The sequence below is a fragment of the Schistocerca serialis genome, chromosome 7 (genome assembly GCF_023864345.2).
Source record: "Schistocerca serialis cubense isolate TAMUIC-IGC-003099 chromosome 7, iqSchSeri2.2, whole genome shotgun sequence".
In the NCBI taxonomy this organism is placed as follows: domain Eukaryota; kingdom Metazoa; phylum Arthropoda; class Insecta; order Orthoptera; family Acrididae; genus Schistocerca; species Schistocerca serialis.
This window is the reverse complement of record NC_064644.1, coordinates 603,574,142-603,593,315: the sequence shown is the minus strand read 5'-3', so window position 1 is coordinate 603,593,315 and position 19,174 is coordinate 603,574,142. Positions and strand designations below refer to the sequence as shown.

Genomic DNA, 19,174 nt, shown 5'->3' with positions numbered 1-19,174 from the left:
GCCGACGTGAAATACTTAGTTCTTGTGAAGTAATTTCTACCCCTGGTAGAGACCCTCGCGGCTGTCGTCGGCGCTGCCGCCGCTTTGGTAATAGCGGCAACTCGCCATTGTATGACATATGGTGAGGTACCTTCTGCAACCGACTGAGATGGCAGTAAGCGATTGAAGCTGATCTGCAACCTCTTGTTTGATCAGCGTCATAAGGGCTTGAATGTAACTTGCGATGGGACACAGCAAGAAGTAGCGTCGCATTTTTAGTACTGAAATTGGAGATGGAGAATTGCGTCAAAGATGGGAAATTCATTCCGGCAAGCGCACAAATGGCGAAAATGAGGTGTGTGTGGGTAAGCACATTGCGCCAGTGACCGTGTGGCCTAATGGATAAGGCGTCGGACTTTGGATCCGAAGATTGCAGGTTCGAATCCTGTCACGGTCGACTTTTTCCAGTTCTGCAAAAGATGCATGCTGTTTTACTGTGTTGTTTGAGTACTACAAAACTAGTTGAAAGTTGCTCCTGCCCGCTTCCTGGCTGCAAACCGGCGTCTACCTGAAGCACAAGCAAGACAAGGGGGTTCTGTAGCGAAATTTTCGGCACTGTGCCGATCAGGAGAGTTTTTGTTGGAACTACTGCGTCTGATTCAGGACCCAAGATCTACGCCACAGGCGTCTGCGCACAGTCGAGCATGTGTGTTGAATAACGGTGCTGATAGCCACGTATCATTTCAAGTAGATTTGATTCCTTTCGGAGACAATTTTTCATTGAATAGGATTGTAGCTCGTTTGTGGCAGCAGGAAACAAGCTGTAGTGAAAAGGGCCTTCCATAGATGGTCGCAGGTCCCATAAGTATTGTATGGCTCGTAACGCGTTGTGTGGAGCCCGGCTAGCTCAGTCGGTAGAGCATGAGACTCTTAATCTCAGGGTCGTGGGTTCGAGCCCCACGCTGGGCGGCGAAAAATTTTGTGTCTACGCGCATGCAACCTGCGCCCCTCTCGTGAGCCTTGCGTAATAAACGTAACGGGTTACGACGATGCCTAGCTTCGTATGAATATTAGAGGAATGGTTTTTTTTGAAGCTGAAAGTAACTCTGAAATGAAATAAATGTGTTGTTTTGGAATTTTAGGTGTACATCGATATCGTGTGAGATGTGTAGGAAAGGAGCAGCTGTGCTAACTAAATACAAATAATGGTCGCTAATGCGGTGCGTTTCCAGCTGAAGGGCTCCGATTCACTACTCCATTAGAATAAAGTACCCGAAAACTGCACTAGGCGGCGCCTCCTTAGCTCAGTGGCAGAGCGCTGGTCTAGTAAACCAGAGGTCGTGAGTTCGATCCTCACAGGAGGCAAACGAATTTTGTAACAGCCCCTTCTACCGTAGCCCTTTCGAAAAAAGCGGTCAAGAATAAAAAAAATTATGAATGGGTGCGGTATTTAAGAAATTCTCTCGCAAATGAAAAGTGCGAAAGGTGCTATTAAAGTAGGCACCAGAAACTGCTGCTTTCAGATCTAGAGGGTTGGATCCCCTCCTTCGAAAGCGTCAGATTGCAAAGCCTGGGCTACTCTCAGGGTGGAATCTCCGTCTTCGAAGATTGTGTGTGTCTGTCTGTCTGCCCGCTGCTGTCGCTGTTCGTTCGTTCGTTCGTTCGTCCGTCCGTCCGTCCGTCCGCCTGCTGGCTGTCCATCGCCGTCGTCGTAACCGCTGCCGCTGCCGCCGCCGCCGCCGCCGCCGCCGCCGCCTGCTGTTCGTCCGCCTGTTCGCCACCGACGCCGACGCCGACGCCGACGCCGCCTGCTGTTCGCCGCTGCCCATCGCCGACGCCGACGCCGACGCCGCCTGCTGCACGTCCGTCTGTCCGTCGCCGTTCGTCTGCAATGAGTACTCCCACCTCCACCGTCATCTACACCTCCCCCTCCCCCTCTCCCACAGTCACTTCCTGGAGTGCCGCCTCTGGCCTCCCTCCTTCCACCACCCCTTCCCTTCCTCCACTTACCCACCCCCCTATCTCCTCCCCTGCTGTATACCCACACCTCTACACCCTTCCTCCAGCCTCCACACCCTCAACAGCTCCCACTACTACCACCGCCCTCACGTACGCCTCTGTTGCCGCCTCTGCTGCCGCCCCTCAGGTGGTTGGCTTCCCCTCTCTCACCGACCCCGTCGCTTCGTCTTCTGCATCTCCCGCACGCATCACGTTGCGCCGAGCCACCATCGCCACCACTGAACCAGCTGCTTCTCCCGGTGCCTCCACTACGCCACAGGGATCTGCCACCCGCCACCTCCCTCTCCTCCCCGTCCCTCTCCCCTCCTCCCAGCCTCCAGTCTCCAAAAAACCCCAAAAGCGCGTCCTTACCGACTCTGCTCCCGCCACTTCCCACAAAAAATCAACGCCACCTCCCCCTCCCCCTCCCCCTGCCGTCACCATGGACACCACCCCTCCTCCTGCCACCCCTACCTTGGCCCCCACCCTCCACACCTTTGTCCTGTCCACTCCCGATCCTAAGTTCCTCGACGCTCGTACCCTCACCAAGGAAATACGAAAGTACTTACCTGGTGCTCCCATCTCCCAACTCATTCCCCGCAGGGACTCAGTCCTTATCAAGTCCCCATCCCCATCATTTCACACAGACCTCCTGCGAAAACTCCCACGAGTTATGTTTGGCCCCCACGCCTCTCTGACACCCTTCCTTTCCGCTTCCACTCCTCGTCAGCCCCAGCCTCCCCGTCGCCCCCCCACCTACACCGCTGTGATCACCAAGCTCAGCCCGGTGATCACAGAGGATGAAGTGTTGGTAGAATTGAACTCCCACCCGGACTTGGAAATCCGTTCTGCTCGCCGTATCCACAATGCCTCTGGTCCCACCTACCTCATGCGGGTATTCTCAGAGTCCGCCCCGTCCATAGACCATCTCCTCACCCAGGGTGCCCTGATATACCACCGTCGCCACCCTGTTGAATCCTCCAAATCCCCTCCCCAATCCTACCGTTGCCAACGGTGCCTGATGTACAATGACCACCTGACTCCCAACTGCAAAAACCCCCCCACCTGTCCCCATTGCAAGGCCTCCCACTTTCTCAAGAACTGCCCCAACCTCGCTGCTCCTCCTTCCTGTAATACCTGCAATGGCCCCCATCCCACATACTCCCACAAGTGTAAAGCTAAACCCCCTCCAGCCACCCCTGAACTTACAGTCCCAGTTCGTCCCGTCGATCCTCCTGTCCATCCTAACAATTCCCTCCGTCCACCCCCCACGGCCGAGGACATCATCCGGTTCATTACCGTTGTACTCCAAAACATTCACCCTTTTCAGCGCCCGCACACCTTCCAACAAATATCCCTTGCTGCTCGCTCTGTGTTCCACCTGAACACCTTCGCCACTTACTCCCACAACCAAGCCCACTTCACCTTCACCCGCCTCGACACCCTAGTTTAAGTCTCTTCCCTTCCCTCTCTTCCCCCCCTCCTTCCCGTCATGGCGCGGCACGAGTCTCGCATCCTCTTCCAGAACATTCGCTCCTTCCGCTCCAACAAATACCTCCTCATGCACACCCTCTCCCACCACCAGGTCGACACCTTCCTCCTGAATGAAACCTTTCTCCAGCCCCACCATTCTGTCCGCTCCTCCCCCTATATCCTCCACCGCACTGATGCTCCTGGTCCTCGTGCGCAGGGTGGAGTCGCGATTGGCCACCTTAAGCATATCCCCGTCCGGCCACAACCTCTCCTCAATGACCCCACTGAACACCTTATCCTTAGCGTCTTCTTCCCCTCCCTCACCATTACCTGTGCCACCATCTATGTCCGCTCCACTGCTCCTCTTCCTTATGACTTCATCTCACACATTGATCACACCTTCTCCACCTATGTGATTGCCGCCGACCTCAACGTCCATAGCCGCACTCCTGCTGCCCTTCGGCGGTGGCATCAGTTCCTCTCCACAATCCAGGGTGACCTTGTTCCCATTCCCCAGCACACCCGACCCGAAAGTAACACCACCCCCGATGTTGTCATTGCCTCCGCCAACCTCCTTGGGCGTATCACTGTCGCCGTCCTTGACCCCACAGGTAGCGATCACCTCCCTGTCCTTCTCACCATAACATCTGCAAACCGCCCCCCTCCAGCTCCGCAACCTGCACCCCCTCCCAAGGTCGTCCATGACTATCGCCGTGCCAACTGGGCTGCCTACCGGGACTCCATCTCCACCCAGGTCGAAAGCCACCCTCTTACCTATCGCCATCCTGACGACATCATCCGCGCCTCGTCCTTCCTTCAGACGGTAATTACTGATGCCGTGGAGGCCCATGTTCCTACTAAAACCATCCACCCCCACCGTCCCACTCTCCCTCCGCGGGCTGTCCTCCTCCTCCGTGAATCCCGCCGCCTCTATCGCTCCTTCCTCCGCACTCGTGACAGGGATACACTCCAACGCCACCGGCAAATACAGCGACACGTACGGAACCTTATTACAGCAACGAAACGCCGGGACTGGCGCCAGACCTGCACACGACTCAATGCCACCCTCCCTATCAACTCCTCCAAGTACTGGTCTGCCTTCCATCGTCTTACTGGTTCCCTTTCCGCTCCCCACTACCCCCTTCTCCATAACGATCGCCCCCTTCCAGACAACCTCAGTAAGGCCAACCACTTCGCTTCCCACCTTTCCGAGGTCTTCTCCATCCCCGATGATCCCCACTTTGATTATTCTCTTTTCCCCACCGTCATGGAACGTGCTGATACCTCAGTCGCTCCACTTGCTCCTAGTCTCCAGTACTTGGGGCAGTTGCCCCCCTCGGACGTCAACACTCCCATCACAGCACAAGACATTAAACTTCTCCTCCAGTCCAAACGCAACACGGCCCCTGGTCACGACTGTGTCACCTACCGTCACCTTCGAGAAAGCCCCTATTCCTTCCTAACTGTCCTCGCCCATCTCTATAATGTCATCCTCTCTACTGGCTTCTACCCTGACCTGTGGAAGACCTCCCGCGTCCTCCTCTTCCTCAAACCCAACAAACCCCCTTCTGCCGCCTCTTCCTATCGTCCCATCTGCCTCACCTCCGTCTTCAGTAAGGTCCTTGAATCCATCCTCTCCCACCGTATCCATCGGCACCTTGCTCAACACCACCTCCTCCCCCTTACCCAGTGTGGCTTCCGACCCTCCTTCTTTGCTGATGACCACCTCCTCAACCTTGTTCACCTTCTGTCCCTCCAGCTCAACTCGCGTCGCTCCGCCATTTTTGTTTCCCTTGACCTCCAAAATGCCTATGACCGTGTATGGCATCCCGGTCTCCTCTTTAAACTCCAAACCTACGCCCTGCCTATCAATTTTGTCCGTCTGGTCGCTTCCTTCCTCTTGCACCGTCCTTCCTATGTCGCCCTCCACAACACCAACTCCCGTATCTTTTATCCCACGGCTGGCGTCCCCCAGGGTTCTGTCCTCTCCCCTCTCCTTTATCTCTTGTATACAGCTGATATGCCCAAGCCACCCCCACCAGTTCACCTTCTCCAATATGCTGATGACACCGCCTTCCTGGCTCTCTATCCTACCCTTCAAAGGTCTCAACGTACCCTCCAAACCCACCTTAACCAGTTCACCACTTGGTGTAACCAGTGGCTCCTCCGTCTCAACCCCTCCAAAACCCAGGCAATCATCATAGGCCGTACCACTCGCTCCTTTCGCCTCCAAGATTTCTACCTCACCCTTTATGGTCGTCCTATCCAACTCACCCCCACCCTGAAATACCTTGGCCTCACCCTTGACCGACACCTCACCTGGACCCCTCATCTCCTGACCATCCAGCAGAAAGCCCATTCCCGCCTCCGCCTGCTGAAACTCCTGTCCGGCCGGACATGGGGATTGCATCCTTCTACCATCCTCCACACCTACAAATCCCTCATCCGTCCTATCCTCTGTTATGCCAGCGTCGCCTGGATCTCCGCCCCCACCCGCTTTTACAAGGCTCTCCAAATCCTTGAACGCCATGCGCTCCGCCTTGCCTTCCGTATCCGCCTTCCTTCCCCCACACGGCTCCTGTATGAACTGATCCCCTTCCCCCACCTCCTCTTGTTCCTCCAACATCTCCGCATCCTTTACATTGTTCGCAGGGTTGATCCCCCCCACCCTCTGGTTTCCTCCTTCCTCTCCACCCCCCGCCCGTTGCCGCGCCTCTATCGCTGTATCCCTCCCTCTCTCCACCTCCACACCCTCCATCTCCTTCATCAGGGCAATTTCCAACGCCTCCCCCTCCCGGATGACGAACTTCGCCGTGACATATACCCTTCCTTCCAACTATAACCCGGCCTTGTTCCCCCCCCCCCCTCCCCAGGGCCCCCTTCTCCTCTTTCCTCCTTCTCCCAGAGCGGATTTTCCTCCATCCCCCCCTCCCCTGAGACCCTGCACCCCATACTTGCCTCTCTCCTTCCCACATCCCTCCCTACCTGGCCCTCTTCCGAGCGCCCCCCTTTTCCCCTCCCCCATCTCTTCCCCTCCCTCCCTTCTTCAGGTCTCCCTCATCTCCTTGAACCTGGCAGATCCTCTGTATTGATCAACATCAGTGTGCCACGTCAGTGTTGTGTTTCGTGCTTTTCTCGTGTGCGTCAAGAGGTGTGATTTTAATTGTGTGCTGCCTTGAGGTTCGCCGTCAGTGCTACGCTGTGTGCTATGCCAGCCGTCAACACCTTTATGCTCCAGTCATACTGTGCCTTGTGTTTCTTTTAATCGTCGCAGTGTGTGGCTTTTTGTGTGTGCTACTTTTAAACAGTTTTTTATCTCCATTTTACAGTCACCCCGTTTTTTGTATATTGCCTTCCATGATGTTCTCCCTTTTTATATCTATGTTCGCCTTCTTCTCTCCTTTGCTGTTTTTAAATGTCTTCTATTGTTTTGTTCTATGTCTTTCGGCTGAAGAGCAGCGCATATGCTGCTGCCAGCCCGCCCCGATAGGGGAATTGAAATACAATAAATAAAAAAAAAAAAAAAAAAAAAAAAACTGCTGCTTTTGGCAGTCTCTGGAGAATGCCGACGTGAAATACTTAGTTCTTGTGAAGTAATTTCTACCCCTGGTAGAGACCCTCGCGGCTGTCGTCGTCGTCGGCGCCGCCGCCGCTTTGGTAATAGCGGCAACTCGCCATTGTATGACATATGGTGAGGTACCTTCTGCAACCGACTGAGATGGCAGTAAGCGATTGAAGCTGATTTGCAACCTCTTGTTTGATGAGCGTCATAAGGGCTTGAATGTAACTTGCGATGGGACACAGCAAGAAGTAGCGTCGCATTTTTAGTACTGAAATTGGAGATGGAGAATTGCGTCAAAGATGGGAAATTCATTCCGGCAAGCGCACAAATGGCGAAAATGAGGTGTGTGAGGGTAAGCACATTGCGCCAGTGACCGTGTGGCCTAATGGATAAGGCGTCGGACTTTGGATCCGAAGATTGCAGGTTCGAATCCTGTCACGGTCGACTTTTTCCAGTTCTGCAAAAGATGCATGCTGTTTTACTGTGTTGTTTGAGTACTACAAAACTAGTTGAAAGTTGCTCCTGCCCGCTTCCTGGCTGCAAACCGGCGTCTACCTGAAGCACAAGCAAGACAAGGGGGTTCTGTAGCGAAATTTTCGGCACCGTGCCGATCAGGAGAGTTTTTGTTGGAACTACTGCGTCTGATTCAGGACCCAAGAGCTACGCCACAGGCGTCTGCGCACATTCGAGCATGTGTGTTGAATAACGGTGCTGATAGCCACGTATCATTTCAAGTAGATTTGATTCCTTTCGGAGACAATTTTTCATTGAATAGGATTGTAGCTCGTTTGTGGCAGCAGGAAACAAGCTGTAGTGAAAAGGGCCTTCCATAGATGGTCGCAGGTCCCATAAGTATTGTATGGCTCGTAACGCGTTGTGTGGAGCCCGGCTAGCTCAGTCGGTAGAGCATGAGACTCTTAATCTTAGGGTCGTGGGTTCGAGCACCACGCTGGGCGGCGCAGAATTTTGTGTCTACGCGCATGCAACCTGCGCCCCTCTCGTGAGCCTTGCGTAATAAACGTAACGGGTTATGACGATGCCTAGCTTCGTATGAATATCAGAGGAATGGTTTTTGAAGCTGAAAGTAACTCTGAAATGAAATAAATGTGTTGTTTTGGAATTTTAGGTGTACATCGATATCGTGTGAGATGTGTAGGAAAGGAGCAGCTGTGCTAACTAAATACAAATAATGGTCGCTAATGCGGTGCGTTTCCAGCTGAAGGGCTCCGATTCACTACTCCATTAGAATAAAGTACCCGAAAAGTGCACTAGGCGGCGCCTCCTTAGCTCAGTGGCAGAGCGCTGGTCTAGTAAACCAGAGGTCGTGAGTTCGATCCTCACAGGAGGCAAACGAATTTTGTAACAGCCCTTTCTACCGTAGCCCTTTCGAAAAAAGCGGTCAAGAATAAAAAAAATTATGAATGGGTGCGGTATTTAAGAATTTCTCTCGCAAATGAAAAGTGCGAAAGGTGCTATTAAAGTAGGCACCAGAAACTGCTGCTTGTGGCAGTCTCTGGAGAATGCCGTCGTGAAATACTTAGTTCTTGTGAAGTAATTTCTACCCCTGGTAGAGACCCTCGCGGCTGTCGTCGTCGTCGGCGCCGCCGCCGCTTTGGTAATAGCGGCAACTCGCCATTGTATGACATATGGTGAGGTACCTTCTGCAACCGACTGAGATGGCAGTAAGCGATTGAAGCTGATTTGCAACCTCTTGTTTGATCAGCGTCATAAGGGCTTGAATGTAACTTGCGATGGGACACAGCAAGAAGTAGCGTCGCATTTTTAGTACTGAAATTGGAGATGGAGAATTGCGTCAAAGATGGGAAATTCATTCCGGCAAGCGCACAAATGGCGAAAATGAGGTGTGTGTGGGTAAGCACATTGCGCCAGTGACCGTGTGGCCTAATGGATAAGGCGTCGGACTTTGGATCCGAAGATTGCAGGTTCGAATCCTGTCACGGTCGACTTTTTCCAGTTCTGCAAAAGATGCATGCTGTTTTACTGTGTTGTTTGAGTACTACAAAACTAGTTGAAAGTTGCTCCTGCCCGCTTCCTGGCTGCAAACCGGCGTCTACCTGAAGCACAAGCAAGACAAGGGGGTTCTGTAGCGAAATTTTCGGCACTGTGCCGATCAGGAGAGTTTTTGTTGGAACTACTGCGTCTGATTCAGAACCCAAGAGCTACGCCACAGGCGTCTGCGCACAGTCGAGCATGTGTGTTGAATAACGGTGCTGATAGCCACGTATCATTTCAAGTAGATTTGATTCCTTTCGGAGACAATTTTTCATTGAATAGGATTGTAGCTCGTTTGTGGCAGCAGGAAACAAGCTGTAGTGAAAAGGGCCTTCCATAGATGGTCGCAGGTCCCATAAGTATTGTATGGCTCGTAACGCGTTGTGTGGAGCCCGGCTAGCTCAGTCGGTAGAGCATGAGACTCTTAATCTCAGGGTCGTGGGTTCGAGCCCCACGCTGGGCGGCGCAAAATTTTGTGTCTACGCGCATGCAACCTGCGCCCCTCTCGTGAGCCTTGCGTAATAAACGTAACGGGTTATGACGATGCCTAGCTTCGTATGAATATCAGAGGAATGGTTTTTGAAGCTGAAAGTAACTCTGAAATGAAATAAATGTGTTGTTTTGAAATTTTAGGTGTACATCGATATCGTGTGAGATGTGTAGGAAAGGAGCAGCTGTGCTAACTAAATACAAATAATGGTCGCTAATGCGGTGCGTTTCCAGCTGAAGGGCTCCGATTCACTACTCCATTAGAATAAAGTACCCGAAAAGTGCACTAGGCGGCGCCTCCTTAGCTCAGTGGCAGAGCGCTGGTCTAGTAAACCAGAGGTCGTGAGTTCGATCCTCACAGGAGGCAAACGAATTTTGTAACAGCCCTTTCTACCGTAGCCCTTTCGAAAAAAGCGGTCAAGAATAAAAAAAATTATGAATGGGTGCGGTATTTAAGAAATTCTCTCGCAAATGAAAAGTGCGAAAGGTGCTATTAAAGTAGGCACCAGAAACTGCTGCTTGTGGCAGTCTCTGGAGAATGCCGACGTGAAATACTTAGTTCTTGTGAAGTAATTTCTACCCCTGGTAGAGACCCTCGCGGCTGTCGTCGTCGTCGTCGGCGCCGCCGCCGCTTTGGTAATAGCGGCAACTCGCCATTGTATGACATATGGTGAGGTACCTTCTGCAACCGACTGAGATGGCAGTAAGCGATTGAAGCTGATTTGCAACCTCTTGTTTGATCAGCGTCATAAGGGCTTGAATGTAACTTGCGATGGGACACAGCAAGAAGTAGCGTCGCATTTTTAGTACTGAAATTGGAGATGGAGAATTGCGTCAAAGATGGGAAATTCATTCCGGCAAGCGCACAAATGGCGAAAATGAGGTGTGTGTGGGTAAGCACATTGCGCCAGTGACCGTGTGGCCTAATGGATAAGGCGTCGGACTTTGGATCCGAAGATTGCAGGTTCGAATCCTGTCACGGTCGACTTTTTCCAGTTCTGCAAAAGATGCATGCTGTTTTACTGTGTTGTTTGAGTACTACAAAACTAGTTGAAAGTTGCTCCTGCCCGCTTCCTGGCTGCAAACCGGCGTCTACCTGAAGCACAAGCAAGACAAGGGGGTTCTGTAGCGAAATTTTCGGCACTGTGCCGATCAGGAGAGTTTTTGTTGGAACTACTGCGTCTGATTCAGGACCCAAGATCTACGCCACAGGCGTCTGCGCACAGTCGAGCATGTGTGTTGAATAACGGTGCTGATAGCCACGTATCATTTCAAGTAGATTTGATTCCTTTCGGAGACAATTTTTCATTGAATAGGATTGTAGCTCGTTTGTGGCAGCAGGAAACAAGCTGTAGTGAAAAGGGCCTTCCATAGATGGTCGCAGGTCCCATAAGTATTGTATGGCTCGTAACGCGTTGTGTGGAGCCCGGCTAGCTCAGTCGGTAGAGCATGAGACTCTTAATCTCAGGGTCGTGGGTTCGAGCCCCACGCTGGGCGGCGCAAAATTTTGTGTCTACGCGCATGCAACCTGCGCCCCTCTCGTGAGCCTTGCGTAATAAACGTAACGGGTTACGACGATGCCTAGCTTCGTATGAATATTAGAGGAATGGTTTTTGAAGCTGAAAGTAACTCTGAAATGAAATAAATGTGTTGTTTTGGAATTTTAGGTGTACATCGATATCGTGTGAGATGTGTAGGAAAGGAGCAGCTGTGCTAACTAAATACAAATAATGGTTGCTAATGCGGTGCGTTTCCAGCTGAAGGGCTCCGATTCACTACTCCATTAGAATAAAGTACCCGAAAAGTGCACTAGGCGGCGCCTCCTTAGCTCAGTGGCAGAGCGCTGTTCTAGTAAACCAGAGGTCGTGAGTTCGATCCTCACAGGAGGCAAACGAATTTTGTAACAGCCCCTTCTACCGTAGCCCTTTCGAAAAAAGCGGTCAAGAATAAAAAAAATTATGAATGGGTGCGGTATTTAAGAAATTCTCTCGCAAATGAAAAGTGCGAAAGGTGCTATTAAAGTAGGCACCAGAAACTGCTGCTTTTGGCAGTCTCTGGAGAATGCCGACGTGAAATACTTAGTTCTTGTGAAGTAATTTCTACCCCTGGTAGAGACCCTCGCGGCTGTCGTCGTCGTCGGCGCCGCCGCCGCTTTGGTAATAGCGGCAACTCGCCATTGTATGACATATGGTGAGGTACCTTCTGCAACCGAGTGAGATGGCAGTAAGCGATTGAAGCTGATTTGCAACCTCTTGTTTGATGAGCGTCATAAGGGCTTGAATGTAACTTGCGATGGGACACAGCAAGAAGTAGCGTCGCATTTTTAGTACTGAAATTGGAGATGGAGAATTGCGTCAAAGATGGGAAATTCATTCCGGCAAGCGCACAAATGGCGAAAATGAGGTGTGTGTGGGTAAGCACATTGCGCCAGTGACCGTGTGGCCTAATGGATAAGGCGTCGGACTTTGGATCCGAAGATTGCAGGTTCGAATCCTGTCACGGTCGACTTTTTCCAGTTCTGCAAAAGATGCATGCTGTTTTACTGTGTTGTTTGAGTACTACAAAACTAGTTGAAAGTTGCTCCTGCCCGCTTCCTGGCTGCAAACCGGCGTCTACCTGAAGCACAAGCAAGACAAGGGGGTTCTGTAGCGAAATTTTCGGCACTGTGCCGATCAGGAGAGTTTTTGTTGGAACTACTGCGTCTGATTCAGGACCCAAGAGCTACGCCACAGGCGTCTGCGCACAGTCGAGCATGTGTGTTGAATAACGGTGCTGATAGCCACGTATCATTTCAAGTAGATTTGATTCCTTTCGGAGACAATTTTTCATTGAATAGGATTGTAGCTCGTTTGTGGCAGCAGGAAACAAGTTGTAGTGAAAAGGGCCTTCCATAGATGGTCGCAGGTCCCATAAGTATTGTATGGCTCGTAACGCGTTGTGTGGAGCCCGGCTAGCTCAGTCGGTAGAGCATGAGACTCTTAATCTCAGGGTCGTGGGTTCGAGCCCCACGCTGGGCGGCGCAAAATTTTGTGTCTACGCGCATGCAACCTGCGCCCCTCTCGTGAGCCTTGCGCAATAAACGTAATAGGTTATGACGATGCCTAGCTTCGTATGAATATCAGAGGAATGGTTTTTGAAGCTGAAAGTAACTCTGAAATGAAATAAATGTGTTGTTTTGGAATTTTAGGTGTACATCGATATCGTGTGAGATGTGTAGGAAAGGAGCAGCTGTGCTAACTAAATACAAATAATGGTCGCTAATGCGGTGCGTTTCCAGCTGAAGGGCTCCGATTCACTACTCCATTAGAATAAAGTACCCGAAAAGTGCACTAGGCGGCGCCTCCTTAGCTCAGTGGCAGAGCGCTGTTCTAGTAAACCAGAGGTCGTGAGTTCGATCCTCACAGGAGGCAAACGAATTTTGTAACAGCCCCTTCTACCGTAGCCCTTTCGAAAAAAGCGGTCAAGAATAAAAAAAATTATGAATGGGTGCGGTATTTAAGAAATTCTCTCGCAAATGAAAAGTGCGAAAGGTGCTATTAAAGTAGGCACCAGAAACTGCTGCTTGTGGCAGTCTCTGGAGAATGCCGACGTGAAATACTTAGTTCTTGTGAAGTAATTTCTACCCCTGGTAGAGACCCTCGCGGCTGTCGTCGTCGTCGGCGCCGCCGCCGCTTTGGTAATAGCGGCAACTCGCCATTGTATGACATATGGTGAGGTACCTTCTGCAACCGACTGAGATGGCAGTAAGCGATTGAAGCTGATTTGCAACCTCTTGTTTGATCAGCGTCATAAGGGCTTGAATGTAACTTGCGATGGGACACAGCAAGAAGTAGCGTCGCATTTTTAGTACTGAAATTGGAGATGGAGAATTGCGTCAAAGATGGGAAATTCATTCCGGCAAGCGCACAAATGGCGAAAATGAGGTGTGTGTGGGTAAGCACATTGCGCCAGTGACCGTGTGGCCTAATGGATAAGGCGTCGGACTTTGGATCCGAAGATTGCAGGTTCGAATCCTGTCACGGTCGACTTTTTCCAGTTCTGCAAAAGATGCATGCTGTTTTACTGTGTTGTTTGAGTACTACAAAACTAGTTGAAAGTTGCTCCTGCCCGCTTCCTGGCTGCAAACCGGCGTCTACCTGAAGCACAAGCAAGACAAGGGGGTTCTGTAGCGAAATTTTCGGCACTGTGCCGATCAGGAGAGTTTTTGTTGGAACTACTGCGTCTGATTCAGGACCCAAGATCTACGCCACAGGCGTCTGCGCACAGTCGAGCATGTGTGTTGAATAACGGTGCTGATAGCCACGTATCATTTCAAGTAGATTTGATTCCTTTCGGAGACAATTTTTCATTGAATAGGATTGTAGCTCGTTTGTGGCAGCAGGAAACAAGCTGTAGTGAAAAGGGCCTTCCATAGATGGTCGCAGGTCCCATAAGTATTGTATGGCTCGTAACGCGTTGTGTGGAGCCCGGCTAGCTCAGTCGGTAGAGCATGAGACTCTTAATCTCAGGGTCGTGGGTTCGAGCCCCACGCTGGGCGGCGCAAAATTTTGTGTCTACGCGCATGCAACCTGCGCCCCTCTCGTGAGCCTTGCGTAATAAACGTAACGGGTTACGACGATGCCTAGCTTCGTATGAATATTAGAGGAATGGTTTTTGAAGCTGAAAGTAACTCTGAAATGAAATAAATGTGTTGTTTTGGAATTTTAGGTGTACATCGATATCGTGTGAGATGTGTAGGAAAGGAGCAGCTGTGCTAACTAAATACAAATAATGGTCGCTAATGCGGTGCGTTTCCAGCTGAAGGGCTCCGATTCACTACTCCATTAGAATAAAGTACCCGAAAAGTGCACTAGGCGGCGAGTCCTTAGCTCAGTGGCAGAGCGCTGGTCTAGTAAACCAGAGGTCGTGAGTTCGATCCTCACAGGAGGCAAACGAAATTTTGTAACAGCCCCTTCTACCGTAGCCCTTTCGAAAAAAGCGGTCAAGAAAAAAAAAATTATGAATGGGTGCGGTATTTAAGAAATTCTCTCGCAAATGAAAAGTGCGAAAGGTGCTATTAAAGTAGGCACCAGAAACTGCTGCTTTTCCCTCCACAATCCTCCACACCTATAAATCCATCATCCGCCCTATCCTTTGTTACGCCCATCCAGCCTGGATCTCCGCCCCCCCTACCTTCTATAAATCCCTCCAAATCCTTGAACGCCATGCTCTCCGCCTTGCCTATCGCATCTGTCTCCCCTCCCCCACACGGATCCTGTATGATCTCATCCCCTTCCCCCACCTCCTCCTTTTCCTTGAAGGATACGTATCCGGTACACCTCACGTAAACTTGTTCCTCCTCACCCGCTCGTTTCCTCGCTCCTCTCCCACCCCCGCCCGCTGCCGCGCCTGTATTCGCACGTCCCACCCGGTCTCCATCTCTCCACCCTCCATACCCTCTCCCAAGGTGGCTTCCGCCAGCTCCCTCTCCCTGATGATGTCCTCGTCCCCTCCATCTACCCCTCCTATCAACTTTGACCCTGCCCCACCCCCCACTTCCCGTGTCCTTTCCTTTCGGCACCCTCCCTCCCTTCTCTTCTCTTCCCTTCTTTTTCCATCTCCCTGTCCCCTCCCTTCCCCCTCTTCCCCCGGGCTTCCTCTCCCCCTTCCTCCCTCCCCCCTATCTCTCCTGCCCGTGGCATCTCTGCTCTCCCCTCTCGCTCTCCCACTCCCCTTCCTCCTCCTCCTCTCTTGGCAGGTCCCCGGACTCGCACACGTATAGTGAACATTCGCGCGCCGGAGATCGTCGCCTTTTGTGCTTCGTGTGTGTGACGTCATATAGTGTTTTTGGTGTCCGCCATCCCACTCCTACGTTCACTTGTGCCGTCGGACTCACCAGTGTTTTGTGCGCCGTGCCGACGTGTTTTCCGTGTTGTTATCGTCACATGTGAACGACTCCGTGTTTTTTATGTCTCTGTGACCTCTCTCTTTTGCCCCTCACTTCGTTCTTTGTCATTCACCATGTTTTATACTCTTGTAACACGCTATGGCTGAAGAGCGGCGTAGTGTGCCGCTGCCAGCCTACCTGCATTGTACAGGTTTTAAAATAACAATAAAGTAAAAAAAAAAAAAAAAAAAAAAACTGCTGCTTTTGGCAGTCTCTGGAGAATGCCGACGTGAAATACTTAGTTCTTGTGAAGTAATTTCTACCCCTGGTAGAGACCCTCGCGGCTGTCGTCGTCGTCGGCGCCGCCGCCGCTTTGGTAATAGCGGCAACTCGCCATTGTATGACATATGGTGAGGTACCTTCTGCAACCGACTGAGATGGCAGTAAGCGATTGAAGCTGATTTGCAACCTCTTGTTTGATCAGCGTCATAAGGGCTTGAATGTAACTTGCGATGGGACACAGCAAGAAGTAGCGTCGCATTTTTAGTACTGAAATTGGAGATGGAGAATTGCGTCAAAGATGGGAAATTCATTCCGGCAAGCGCACAAATGGCGAAAATGAGGTGTGTGTGGGTAAGCACATTGCGCCAGTGACCGTGTGGCCTAATGGACAGTCTACTCGCGGCTGGCGAGGTGAGCGGACGTGCGCTGTTTACGTCCTCGCTGTTCCGGCCGGCTCCGCGGCGAGTGGTGAGTCAACACGGTGGGACTAGCCGTTTCTCGAGGAATTTAGTCATGTACACGTGGTAACGATGGAGTCTCATTTCTGTACAAACACACTGAAATTTAGTTTCGACGACCATTATGCACGACCTAAGCCATACGAAATAGAGGCCTTTTTGCGCGATGTAGTGAAGTTACAATTTGGCGACGTTATCGGGATCCATTTGTCGATAGTTAGCCGAACAGTCTATGTGAAGATGTCGAACACAGACTGCTGTGCACGAGTAATAGCCTCTTCGGGAGGTCGATTTAAGTTCACCCATTGTGACGGTAACGTGGGGGACGTGACGGTTGAAATGGCGGGACTTGGCGTCAGGACCATTAGGATCTTTGACCTTCCGTTTGAGGTGCCTGCAGGGCAGATCAATCAAGTTCTTACTACATATGGCACGGTCTTAAGTAATACAGCAGAGAAGTGGACAACTTTCAATACCTTCCCTGTTCTCAATGGGGTGCGACAGATCAAAATTGATCTTCGGCGTCACGTCCCTTCATATATATACGTCAGTGGATGTAGAGCCATTGTCATGTATGACGGGCAACCCCGAACGTGCTCAGGTTGTGGTAAGGAAGGCCATGTTCGCTCGGACTGCATGCAGCGGAGGATAGCGCAGTTACCAGTGGGAGAATCCGAAAGACCTGCGACTATGCAGTCGTTGCCGGTAAGTTACGTTGCGGCAGTCAGAGGACCGGAACCGGACCACTTACTAGTAGAGGAGGCGGCTCCTCGCCCGTCACCACCTGAGACCAACGATGCGCCCATAGTCACGAACCAGATAACGGCGACAAACTTATCCGCTGCCCAGTCCGAGCAACAGGTAACTCCCGATGACGAGGGCCATGCCGCAGTTGCCGCGGCTGAAAACGTCGTGCTCCAGGATCCGGAGGGCCCGCAGGAACCGGACCAGACCGTCTCTTCCGATAGTGAGATGAGCCGACCACGGCACTCACCCCGCAGACGCAAAAAACAACGGATTGCTCCCCCGAACGCGGACCAGACGGCGAAGGAGGTGCGAGAAAAGGCTCAGCGGGTTGCCCGCACACTTGGAGGAACACCGGTAGCACAAGACGATGGCATCCACCAGGTCCTCATTCCGGCGGACGTTCTTGCGACGGCCGAGCCACCTACCCCTCCCACCGAACGGATGGTAGTGCACGCGACACGGGAGGTGACCCCGCATGACATACCCATGCAGACACTTGACGGCGACACGACGGAAGTTGGCCTCCGGGCGACCGGCAACTGGGCCGATGATGTGGAAAACGTTCCGCCAGGAGGGGACTTGAATGACGATCCTATGGTTGGTGTGGGGACAGCGGTCATGAGCGGGGTCGGGGTTGATACGGATGGGGTTCCCCCCCGCCCCAGCGACCAGTAATCTATAGTGTGTGTAGTCACAGAAAAGGCCTTCCTTCCTTCCATCCGCGAATGACTTCTGCACAAGCTTACAGGATAGGGACTGTCAACATCAACAGTATCAGCAGCAATCTAAAGCTACAGACCTTCCGTGATATGTTATATGCGGCCGAACTCGACGTGGTCTTACTACAAGAGGTGAAGAACATAGACCTCGCCACGATTAGTGGATATATAGCCTTCACTCATCCCGGGACTGTGCAAGAACTTGGAACAGCCATCCTCACAAAGGAAGGGATACTAGCGACTGACGTCGAGTACCTCCCAACGGCGAGAGGTATGGCACTCACCATTTACGATACTCGTATTGTCAACGTCTATGCCCCTTCAGGGACTGGTAATAGACCGCAACGGGCGGCATTTTTTAACGATGCTATTGCACCATTGCTTGTAGGCCATTACGACCACATTATATTCGGTGGCGACTACAACTGCGTCCTATCTCCGAAAGACCAGACGCCACATTTTAACACTTGTCCGGATCTAGCGGCTATAATACGGGACTTTCATTTTATTGATACCTGGGAACACGTCAATGGCGATAGGCCAGGATTCACGCATATCACGACTCACTCCGCCAGCCGACTCGATCGTATTTACGTCACGCTGGATTTAAGTCGAAGACTTTTGCAGACGGAGATATGGCCGACCGTCTTCTCTGACCACGCGGCGTACATTTGTACACTCAACCTCCAACGCCAAGGGACGTACCGTGGAAGAGGATACTGGAAGTTGAATGTATCGCATTTGGACGAACAGGCATGCCATGAACTCTTCGCTGCGTCTTGGGCGGCTTGTGAGAGAAGGTTTTCTCAATATGCCTCGGCGTTGGAATGGTGGCTAAACTGTGCAAAACCGACGATCAGGAAGGCCTATATGAGATACTCCCGTGACAGGTAGGAGTGGTACACCAGGACGGTCGAGTTCTATTTCCAGGTCCTTAGAGACTTATACCGCCCGGACGCGTCGATTATAGACAATCACCAGGAAATACAACGGATAAAAGCCACGATTACGGCTTTGACGCGTCAAAAGCTCATCGGGTGCAAAGTCAGGGCGCGACTTCGTGACGGTGTCGCCGGCGAGCAACCTTCCATCTATCACGTACTTAAGGAGCGCACAGGTCGCCGCAGGAAACTGGTCACTGAACTACGGACGGAGGACGGATGTTTGTTGTTGCAGCAGCGTGAGATATCAGCTGAGATGAAGCACTATTATGCGACGATATACGCCGCTGGCCCTGTGGATCACGAGGCGATGGAGGCTTTACTGTCGGGTATAACCCGCAAGGTGAATCAGACGGAAGCACTTCAATTGTTGGCTGAACCTGCAGAAGAGGAAGTAGAAGATGCTTTGCTGACGGGCCCTGAGAACAAGTCACCTGGTCCAGACGGCCTACCGGTGGAGTTCTATCGCACATTTAAACGACTGTTGTTACCGAAACTGACGTGCATATGCCAGGAATTAATGGACCCCGACAAAGACATCCCGCGACAATTCAGTGAGGGCTTGATCATACCGGTTCCTAAGTCACCATTGACGCAATCCGCAAAACACTACCGCCCGCTCACACTTCTAAACTGTGATTATAAGA

General features: G+C 51.7%; 18 non-coding genes across 18 annotated transcripts; all 18 read left to right on the top strand.

Moving 5' to 3' along the window:
• Nucleotides 1-363: 363 nt before the first annotated feature.
• Trnaq-uug (transfer RNA glutamine (anticodon UUG)) lies at nt 364-436 on the top strand. The gene has a single exon. It is a non-coding gene; the product is annotated as a tRNA-Gln (tRNA).
• A 439-nt stretch (nt 437-875) lies between these two features.
• Nucleotides 876-948, top strand: Trnak-cuu (transfer RNA lysine (anticodon CUU)). Its single transcript has one exon. It is a non-coding gene; the product is annotated as a tRNA-Lys (tRNA).
• Nucleotides 949-1,272: 324 nt separating this feature from the next.
• On the top strand, nt 1,273-1,344 carry Trnat-agu (transfer RNA threonine (anticodon AGU)). Its single transcript has one exon. It is a non-coding gene; the product is annotated as a tRNA-Thr (tRNA).
• A 6,039-nt stretch (nt 1,345-7,383) lies between these two features.
• Nucleotides 7,384-7,456, top strand: Trnaq-uug (transfer RNA glutamine (anticodon UUG)). Its single transcript has one exon. It is a non-coding gene; the product is annotated as a tRNA-Gln (tRNA).
• Nucleotides 7,457-7,895: 439 nt separating this feature from the next.
• Trnak-cuu (transfer RNA lysine (anticodon CUU)) lies at nt 7,896-7,968 on the top strand. Its single transcript has one exon. It is a non-coding gene; the product is annotated as a tRNA-Lys (tRNA).
• A 321-nt stretch (nt 7,969-8,289) lies between these two features.
• On the top strand, nt 8,290-8,361 carry Trnat-agu (transfer RNA threonine (anticodon AGU)). Its single transcript has one exon. It is a non-coding gene; the product is annotated as a tRNA-Thr (tRNA).
• A 542-nt stretch (nt 8,362-8,903) lies between these two features.
• Nucleotides 8,904-8,976, top strand: Trnaq-uug (transfer RNA glutamine (anticodon UUG)). The gene has a single exon. It is a non-coding gene; the product is annotated as a tRNA-Gln (tRNA).
• A 439-nt stretch (nt 8,977-9,415) lies between these two features.
• Trnak-cuu (transfer RNA lysine (anticodon CUU)) lies at nt 9,416-9,488 on the top strand. Its single transcript has one exon. It is a non-coding gene; the product is annotated as a tRNA-Lys (tRNA).
• Nucleotides 9,489-9,809: 321 nt separating this feature from the next.
• On the top strand, nt 9,810-9,881 carry Trnat-agu (transfer RNA threonine (anticodon AGU)). Its single transcript has one exon. It is a non-coding gene; the product is annotated as a tRNA-Thr (tRNA).
• A 545-nt stretch (nt 9,882-10,426) lies between these two features.
• On the top strand, nt 10,427-10,499 carry Trnaq-uug (transfer RNA glutamine (anticodon UUG)). The gene has a single exon. It is a non-coding gene; the product is annotated as a tRNA-Gln (tRNA).
• A 439-nt stretch (nt 10,500-10,938) lies between these two features.
• Nucleotides 10,939-11,011, top strand: Trnak-cuu (transfer RNA lysine (anticodon CUU)). The gene has a single exon. It is a non-coding gene; the product is annotated as a tRNA-Lys (tRNA).
• A 321-nt stretch (nt 11,012-11,332) lies between these two features.
• Trnat-agu (transfer RNA threonine (anticodon AGU)) lies at nt 11,333-11,404 on the top strand. Its single transcript has one exon. It is a non-coding gene; the product is annotated as a tRNA-Thr (tRNA).
• A 542-nt stretch (nt 11,405-11,946) lies between these two features.
• On the top strand, nt 11,947-12,019 carry Trnaq-uug (transfer RNA glutamine (anticodon UUG)). The gene has a single exon. It is a non-coding gene; the product is annotated as a tRNA-Gln (tRNA).
• A 439-nt stretch (nt 12,020-12,458) lies between these two features.
• On the top strand, nt 12,459-12,531 carry Trnak-cuu (transfer RNA lysine (anticodon CUU)). The gene has a single exon. It is a non-coding gene; the product is annotated as a tRNA-Lys (tRNA).
• Nucleotides 12,532-12,852: 321 nt separating this feature from the next.
• Trnat-agu (transfer RNA threonine (anticodon AGU)) lies at nt 12,853-12,924 on the top strand. Its single transcript has one exon. It is a non-coding gene; the product is annotated as a tRNA-Thr (tRNA).
• A 542-nt stretch (nt 12,925-13,466) lies between these two features.
• On the top strand, nt 13,467-13,539 carry Trnaq-uug (transfer RNA glutamine (anticodon UUG)). Its single transcript has one exon. It is a non-coding gene; the product is annotated as a tRNA-Gln (tRNA).
• A 439-nt stretch (nt 13,540-13,978) lies between these two features.
• On the top strand, nt 13,979-14,051 carry Trnak-cuu (transfer RNA lysine (anticodon CUU)). The gene has a single exon. It is a non-coding gene; the product is annotated as a tRNA-Lys (tRNA).
• A 319-nt stretch (nt 14,052-14,370) lies between these two features.
• On the top strand, nt 14,371-14,444 carry Trnat-agu (transfer RNA threonine (anticodon AGU)). The gene has a single exon. It is a non-coding gene; the product is annotated as a tRNA-Thr (tRNA).
• Nucleotides 14,445-19,174: the final 4,730 nt, after the last annotated feature.